This window comes from Sorghum bicolor, chromosome 10 (assembly GCF_000003195.3).
Source record: "Sorghum bicolor cultivar BTx623 chromosome 10, Sorghum_bicolor_NCBIv3, whole genome shotgun sequence".
NCBI classification, from domain to species: domain Eukaryota; kingdom Viridiplantae; phylum Streptophyta; class Magnoliopsida; order Poales; family Poaceae; genus Sorghum; species Sorghum bicolor.
This window is the reverse complement of record NC_012879.2, coordinates 47,135,607-47,144,139: the sequence shown is the minus strand read 5'-3', so window position 1 is coordinate 47,144,139 and position 8,533 is coordinate 47,135,607.

The window sequence follows — 8,533 nt, the reverse complement described above, 5'->3', positions numbered from 1 at the left end:
GACAGGAGTAATTATAAGATAGGGAAAACAAGTTCATCGGCAATGCTTTTGTAAAAGTATGTTACCTTGAGGAGGTGCAGTGCTTGTCTGGATCGAGGAAACTACCGATGCTATGATTGTGCCTGCTGGATCGGTAGTCTGCTCGCCCATATCAGCCGACGTGTCTTTTTGCTGAGGTGCTTCTGGCTGGGGCTCTTCTGGTTGGGGTTCTTCCACTTGAGGTACTTCTTGCGGCTGAGGGGGAGATGGTACTTGCTGTGTCAATGTTTCTAGAGAAGATGGAGAAGATTCTACCTGAATTGGAGATACCGGGGGAGGAGGAGGCGTTATTACTCTCTGGCGCTTTGTTTGTGCTCTGGTACTCTTGGCACCTTTTCTCTTCGGCTGACTGGACTGGGGGGCATCGGCACTTGTGCTTCTGGTCTTTGCCGATGCGCCGGTGTGCTGATATAGAAAGGGAAATTTATGAGTACAAGTGTAACAGTTGTAAGACTGGAATCAGTATGAAAAAGGTTGAAAATATACCTTGAAGGCCTGTGCCAAAGCAGAGGCAGCTACCGATGGAGATGTCCTGGTCCTCTTGGAGGTGACCTTCTTGAGGCGTATGCCTCGGTGCATGACGGTAGCCAAAGTGGGGGCGTTGTTGTCGATTGAAGAGATCGGACCTGATGGAAAAAGATCAATCGGCTTGCCACTCCTGCTGACCGATGGAGGGACGTTGTCAACCTGCAATATAATACAAAAGTGAGTTACCGATGGGAATAGAATTGAAAGAATTGAAACTTTGGTTTGGAGATACTTACAATATTACTGGGAACTTCGTACTGGGGATCGATCATGACACGGTACGAGAGAGCCGATTTGCAGAACAAATGCTCCTTCCATTACTCCCACCAATGTTTGTACAATTGAGTAATGAAGGTGGCTGGGATCCATTCTGATAAGTCTGCATCTGTATCGGCACTCGGTGGCAGTTGGGCTACTCGAATCCACTTGAGGAGGTTAGTGATGGCTTCCCTGGGTCTTATCACATCGGCATAACAGAGTGCAATCGGCAGCTGGCCGAAAGCTAATTGACGGGCTAGTGCCGATGGGTTATAAAACTCATAGGTTTGGTTGGAGGTTTTCCCACTGCCGAAGAAGTTTACTGGTATAGCTCTAGGAGTGATCAGTGCCATCATCACTTCATGATCCTTGTTGAGAGCATCATTGAACGGATGGAAGACCAAGGGAAACATAGTGTCTGGATCGTCATAGGGAAACCATGCTCGTTGTTCTCTGGTCAGACCTTCATACAGGGTTTGGAAGAATCGGCTGACCTGGTCTGCATTGCCCCCTGTACCCGGCAGAACTATGACAGCCTCATCGAAGTTTAGAGGAGGGCGAGTTGCCGATTCTTCCTCATCCAGTTCATAATCCTCGGTTATATCCCTGGAGAAGCGCTGTGTGAAGAGGTCAAACTCGAGATGCTTGTGCATGTGGAGGCTAAGCCACATGTTGATAAACCACCAGGGACCCCCCAAGTTGCCGATGGACTGGCTGAGGAGGAGTTTCCTAGTTACTTGGTGGAGGAGGTGGTTGTTTACGGTTCTTAAGTATCAATTTTAATTATCAAATAAACAAGAGAAAGGACCAATATGCAACCAACACCTATAATTAGGGTTTGATCTGACAGAATTCCACGAGTTTTGTTGTTTATCTGTTTCTGCAGGGGGTTATCAGGAAATAAGGAAGAAAGGCCCACATGTCGGGATTACATAGAGATATCAAAGCACCGCGCAATTTTCTACCATCTAGAAGACTCCAGAAGCCACGGGAAGAAAGCAGAGGCTGAAAGGGGCCAGGCCCAGGGCGCCCGCCCTGAGGACCTGGGCGCCCGCCCCCTCCTGTACTCCGTTCGGGACTCTCTTCGCACACAATGTTCTACCGACCTAATGGATCAAGAATAACGTAGTACCACATCGCCTACCGACCCAAAAATGCATAGAGGAGGAGGACTATATAAGGAGACCCCCTGGCCCCTAGAGAAGACAAGAAGTTATCATAGAGATTGAGGGGTGCCCTTAAAGGAAAACCTCTTCTCTAAACAATATTTCTTTTTAGGCTTAGCAACCAATGTAAAGTAGAAATAGATCTTCTAGTTTTTACTAGATTGAGAGAGATAGAGTGGAGATGTAGATTGGAGGAAGCCCGGCCTGTCGGTGTCTACTCCAAGCTTGTACCTGCTGGATCAAGTTCTCCTAACCCGAAGTTTGCTCCTAGGATTCTTTAGTATTTCGACTTCTAAATTCTAGTAAGTTCTTGTTTTATTGTTCTTTTGGTTTATGAGTTTACTTTAATCTCTTCGCGTAGAGTTTAGAGTAATCATTGCTGGCATAAACGTGGTGTTTAGGCTGGGGTACTCATAGATATTCCCTGACTAGCTAGACCGTGGTAGTAGCAAGGAATGTGACATTTTCGAGTTACCTTTGCAGACCATATCTCGTTAGCAGGAAGGATAGGGTTTATAGGTGCGGGTTGAACATCCTTTGTGGTGTCTAGATTCCGTTAGCCTCCCCGATAGAACAGTAGATCATCCTTACCAAGGTTAGAAGAAGACTACGGTTGCAATCTTCTCTAGTTATCACTCACATCGAGAAACATTCTTTGTTGCCTAAAGGGTTAGTAGTAATAGACCGGTTAGTCAGATGCACTCTTTCTCTTAGTGGTAAAAAAATAAATACGATACTCTGGATAATTTCCCGGGTGAAGTGCTCACCGATATCCGTGCGCTTGCGGATCAATTCCTTATTGCGTTCCCAAATATCAACAGTAGTAAGCTGCGCCAAGCAGGTATCGGCCGAGGGGAAATCGGCCACCATTGGCTAATCTTTCTGCTGCTGCTAGATAGACGGAAGTTGGTCCTGCTGATCGACCACAAAATACAAACTTGTCCAACCACATGTTCAAGAAGCTGGTCTGTTACTTTATGTTAACAGGACCTGTTCGTTTGTATTTCTGGATGTACCCTGACCAACTGCTGATGGAGCGAGTTTCTACCTTAGCACTGGGTTTGGTATCAAAAAAGTGGGTGCTATCGGCAGAAGATACATCTAGGCCGGTGAGCATAACCACATCGGCAAGTGTAGGAGAAGTAGAGTCGTGACCAAAGACAAAAGCATTAAGGGTGTCCAACCAGAAATAAGATGCAGCTATCAATAGTGACTCATTCCTATGCATATCGGCAATGGACAGCCTGATGCATTGGTCCAGTTTTCTTTCGCCCCATTGGACTTCATTTGATTTGCTAACTCTCAGGAACCAATCCTTCCATCCCATGGTAGGACTGGGCCAAGAACGGAAGGTATCCTTCCACAGATCCAAAGAAAAATTCTCGGATCTAAGAGGGATTCTGTTTTTTTCTGCATTAATAAGATCGGTGGGATCTGGATTCCCTAATGGACCAAGACATTGGAGGTGTGGCTGATCGGTAGAGATGACAATTTTATTGGATAGATCCTAATAGTTTTGAAGAACAAAGAAAGAAAAGGAAAAATGTTCAGTAAAATAAAATTGCGGATGAACAGAGATGCGGTAAAAGCACAAGAGGTGGAATGAAGAACTAACCTCAGGAACGGGGAAGTTGATGGCCATCTCTTCACAAAAGGATGATCGAAGGCTTCGAGGTTGGTGAAGAAGGGACTTTGTTGGAGTTCTTGGAGATCTCGAACAACGCCGCCGCCAGGGAGGTGGAGTTGGAATTGTGGAATGATGCGATGGAGAAGGAGTACCCGAGAAGGAACTATTTATAGGACAAAATGGGCAAGGGTAAATCTGACTTATTACTTCGTTGTATCCGTGAAATCCGAGGATACTCAGGGAGATATGGTAACTGTTCGCACGGTAATCATGGGATTGTGCAGGTGATTTGACAGGAAGCGGTCGTGATCTAGAGATATTTTACTATGCGAGATTTCCTGGTTGGTCCATCGACAGCGCCTTGTAACGGTAATATTGCCAATGGGCGGATAAAGTGGGGATATCCGTCTGGGAGGATAAGATGCTTTACTGAATAGGGCGTCTTGGTCAGTTCATCGGCAGGTCTCTGTAACGGTAACATTACCGATGGACGACTAAAGCGGAGATGTCCGTTTGGGAAGTTGAGGATTTCGAGGAATCTGCGGAGGAATCGAACCAAGGTTGTTCAGATTAAGGTTGTCGGTTACCAAATTGGGAGGATTAATTGTGGGAAGACAACATTACTGCAGAGAATTTCGGAGCATTAATGATTTCATACTCCGAAATTGGGGGGCATGTGTTGACACCATTTTTGGACACGTACCCAGGATCGGTAGAATGTAGATCGGCAAGAAAGGGTAATAGTGACTGGTCTGCAGGAGAGTTGCCGATAAGGATGGTTGCCGATGAGAAGATAGCTGAATGTGGCTAAGTCCGTGGATGGTGATGCCGATGGCCAGTATTGATCGTTGCCGATGGGGAGTCTGCCGATGACGTGGAAGGAAGACTTGGAGGTTGCCACTTGGTCCGTGATAGTGTCCCAGCTTGTCACGACAGGATAGTTTTATGTTTTCCTTAGTTGTTTAAATTATTTTGTACACGGATTCTGTTTAAATTTGGAATTCGAATTCTAGTCATGTCTGGTTGTAGCTCTTTGAGCAGGGTATAAATGTAGACCCTAGGGCCTTGTAATCTATCGATCTATCAATCAATCAAACACACGTTTTTACTCATATTCCAGCATCTACTTTTCGACGACTTTGTCATATTTTTCTTTTTGCTACGAGTTCTTAGGAGTTCGTCGACTTAAGCTTGACGTATTCTCAAGTTCCGCGTGAATACCTCTTGGCCGTGGCATCCGGGCGCATCGCTGTTGTCGGGACCAAAGTATTCGAGTTATCACCTTCGCCGATAGTAAGGTCAAATCGGCTGGCACGCCTTAACGTTTAAATCGGGTATTAGCCCTTTGTGTTTGCAGATCTAGCTTTTGCATCAACACAATGTTGTAGAGTAGAGATGTATCCAACCAATCACTCACAATCACAATAGATAATCCTCAGCAAGAGATGACACAAGATTTTTTACCGAGGTTTACTTGCTTCCAGGCAAGCGAGTCCTCGTTGTGGCGATACACCCACTTGATGGATCGTGAGCTAATTGGCAATCCAAAGCCAAACCCTCAGCAGGTGCCACACATCCACTCACAAGATGGGGATCCTCCAAGCCACGAGCAATCCACTAGAGTAGCCAATTGTGATCTCCCGCGGGAAAGGCTCAAGAACCCCTCACAAATCACTTGGTGAGGCTCAAAACAATCTCCAATCATGAGCTGAACACCACCGCTGCTCCAAGCCATCTAGGGCGTTGGGAAACACCCAAGAGTAACAAGAAATCCGCAGCAAACTCAAGGATCAAGTGCCACTAGATGCAACTCTCAATGCAATGCACTTGAATCTCACTCAATCTCACTAAGATTAGCAATCAAGTAAGGAGATGAGTGGAAGGAGTGTTCTCTAGCCCAATGTATGCCTCAAGTAATCAAATGTGCAATAGAGAGCCTCCCAAAGCTGGCCACCTTCTATTTATAAGCCCCCTCAAAGAAATAGCCGTTGGCCACTTTCAATGGGCTGCAGTCGGGGGCACCGGACGCTCAGTAGGGTACACCGAACGCTCGACCCCCTACGTCCAGTGCTCTGGGGATGACCACGTGTCCTCCTTTGAATCTCGCGTGTCGATCTCTAACGGCTACCTGCAAACCACTGTTGATGGTCCTTAAGTACTAAAATTAACAATCAAATAAACATGGAAAAGGATCAATATGCACCAAACATCTAGAATTAGGGTTTTATCTGACAGAATTCCACGAGCTTTGGTGTTTATCTATTTCTGCAGGGGTTTATCAGAGAATATGGAGATAAGGCCCACATGTCATGTTTACAACGAGATAATTACGTGCCGCGCAATTTGTCTCAATCTAGAAGAGTCCAGAAGCCACGGGAACGAACGAGAAGAGGATCGGGCTCGGGGGCAGGGCGGCTGCCCACCCCCCTTGGGCACCCGCCCAGGGTTAGAGTCCAATCAGGACTCTCTTTCGGGACTATGCTCCACCGACCTAAAGGATGAATCTAAACCATACAATCAATGTCGGTTTGATCCAACGGCCCAAATTCACTTGAAAGGACTATAAAACCAAGGCCTCTCCACCATTGGAGGAGAGAAGAGAAGAGAAGAAATTATTATTCAGAGGTAGCCATCAAAGTTAGGGTTTAGAGCTTCTCTCCCACAGAGAATTAGAATTAGCTACTCCCTAATCCTTCAAGTTTAGAGGTTTGATTAGATAGCAATTAGAGAAGTAGAGCACTACGCTCTGGATTCGGATCTTCGGTAATAAAGATTGGTATTATTCATATCTTTCTCTAATTCTTTGTTCTAATTGCATTATGTCTCTAATTATTATGTTCTTAGTTTGCTCTAGTTCTATATTTGATATAGTTATGATTGATAATGAGTTTATGTATAAGTTTGCAAAGCGCTTAGCTCTTGACGCGAGGGAGTTAGGTGATAGATCACATGTGAGCGTGGTGCTTTGATGTTATTTATCTGCAAATGTATCCTATTGGCCGGGTTGTGTGGTAGTTCGCGATAGTGACAGCTTTGTTGATTCTTATATAGTCCACCCTCCGTTGATAGGACAGGCAGAACCGGTATTGTGGAGTAAGTCTTGTGATGCTCTGATTTACTTTACCAATGTTCCTTATACATGAATGAAGAGTCTTTTATGCTATATATGATCTTGTAGATAACTAGAGTAGATTATGACTTAGTAAATAGTAGATAACTTAGAATCCATTCTCTAGCTAATCCGACATCACCTACATATATGAGGAATACTCTATTTTCTAATCGCTGTGTTATTTACCCATGAACTTATAATTCATTATCATTATCTTTATGGTTTACCCCCTGCTAAAGTAAGTGACTGTGTGACGAGTTTCTCATTAGTAATCATGTTCTTGCAAGTTTATCTCTAGTCTATGCCTTGATAGATTTTGTCCTTATTTTAATTTCATCCCTTTTGTTCTCTTAAGAAAAATTATAAATAACGATACCTGGAATACTTACCTAGTGAAATGCTACAATGAGGTGTTTTTTCTGTGCGCTTGCGGATAGAATAGATTATTTTCTAAAGAGCTTTTACATTTATAAATACCTTTGTACACTCTGGCACCATGCTGGGGATGACAACCTAGTATCTAAGTGGTGTTAGCTAGTGTCAACAACCACCAGACGCGACCAAGTGATCACCGGACGCGTCCGGTACTCACCGGTCTTATACGCAGAGAGTTCTACAAACCACGACCTCACCGGACTCGGAGCACCGGACGATCCGGTGCTCACCGGACTCGTGCGCAGAGAGGGTTGCAAGACGCCCTCACAGCGGACGCACACCACCGGACGCATTAACAGGGAACACCTGCATCCGGTGCAGTGCATTCGGTGCTCAACCCTAATAGGGCCAAGCACTGACAGCACACCGGACGCTCAGGCCAGTGTCCGGTGCCTCCGCGCACTGCGTCCGGTGAGAAACACTCTCGCGACTTCTCTAAATTTCCCACCGGTGCAATAGAAAATATACACTTAATTTCTCACACCCCTCTCAACCCTAGGAACTCCACCTTCTTTGTAAATGTGCTAACACCACAAAGTGTCCACCACCAAAGTGCATGTGTGTTAGCTTTTCACAAATATTTTCATCAAAGGAGTTAAGTTAGCACTTTACTAGATCCTAATGCATATACTTAAGATATGGACCTAGTAGCACTTGATTCGAGAGATGACCGTGATTTCCCCTCTTGATAGTCGGCTATCTATCCTAAATCCGGTCAATCACTTCTCTACTCAACTTAGACCAGCAAAAGCAAAACCCTATATTTATACCTTTGCCTTGATAACTTTGCTCCTCGTTTATCACCATGATCTTCACTTCATGCTTCATCCCTTTGTGATCATGTGGCCACCTTTCCATGCCACCATGCACCTTCGTCACATGTGTTGTTATGCCTAACTAAAATCACTTAAATACAAGGCATTAGCAACTTGGTGTCATTAATTACCAAAACTAAACTTGGGCTTTCAGTTACCTTAGTCTTACCACTATTATTAAACCATTGAATTTTATATGGATACGAATGTTTTCATGTGGTCAAGCTAAGCTTCTCAACCAAATTTGAACTCACTAAATTGTTTCAACTCCCGCTATCAATGATAGTGAGAACATAATAACCTTGCACAATGAGATACATGTGGAATAAATTATGGCATTGGATCTTCATCTCTTTTTTATGTCCCACACGTGAACTCAATACACATTGTACAAGAAGGCTAGGGTACCCTGAGGAGGTAGCCACAGAGTCAATGGCGATGGTCGCCCTGTCTTAATCGTCCTCGGTGGAATCTGCGTCAATGTTAGCAACAAGGGCTAAATCATCTTCAACATCACTAGCACTTACATATCCAGCACGACGACTAAGGCACT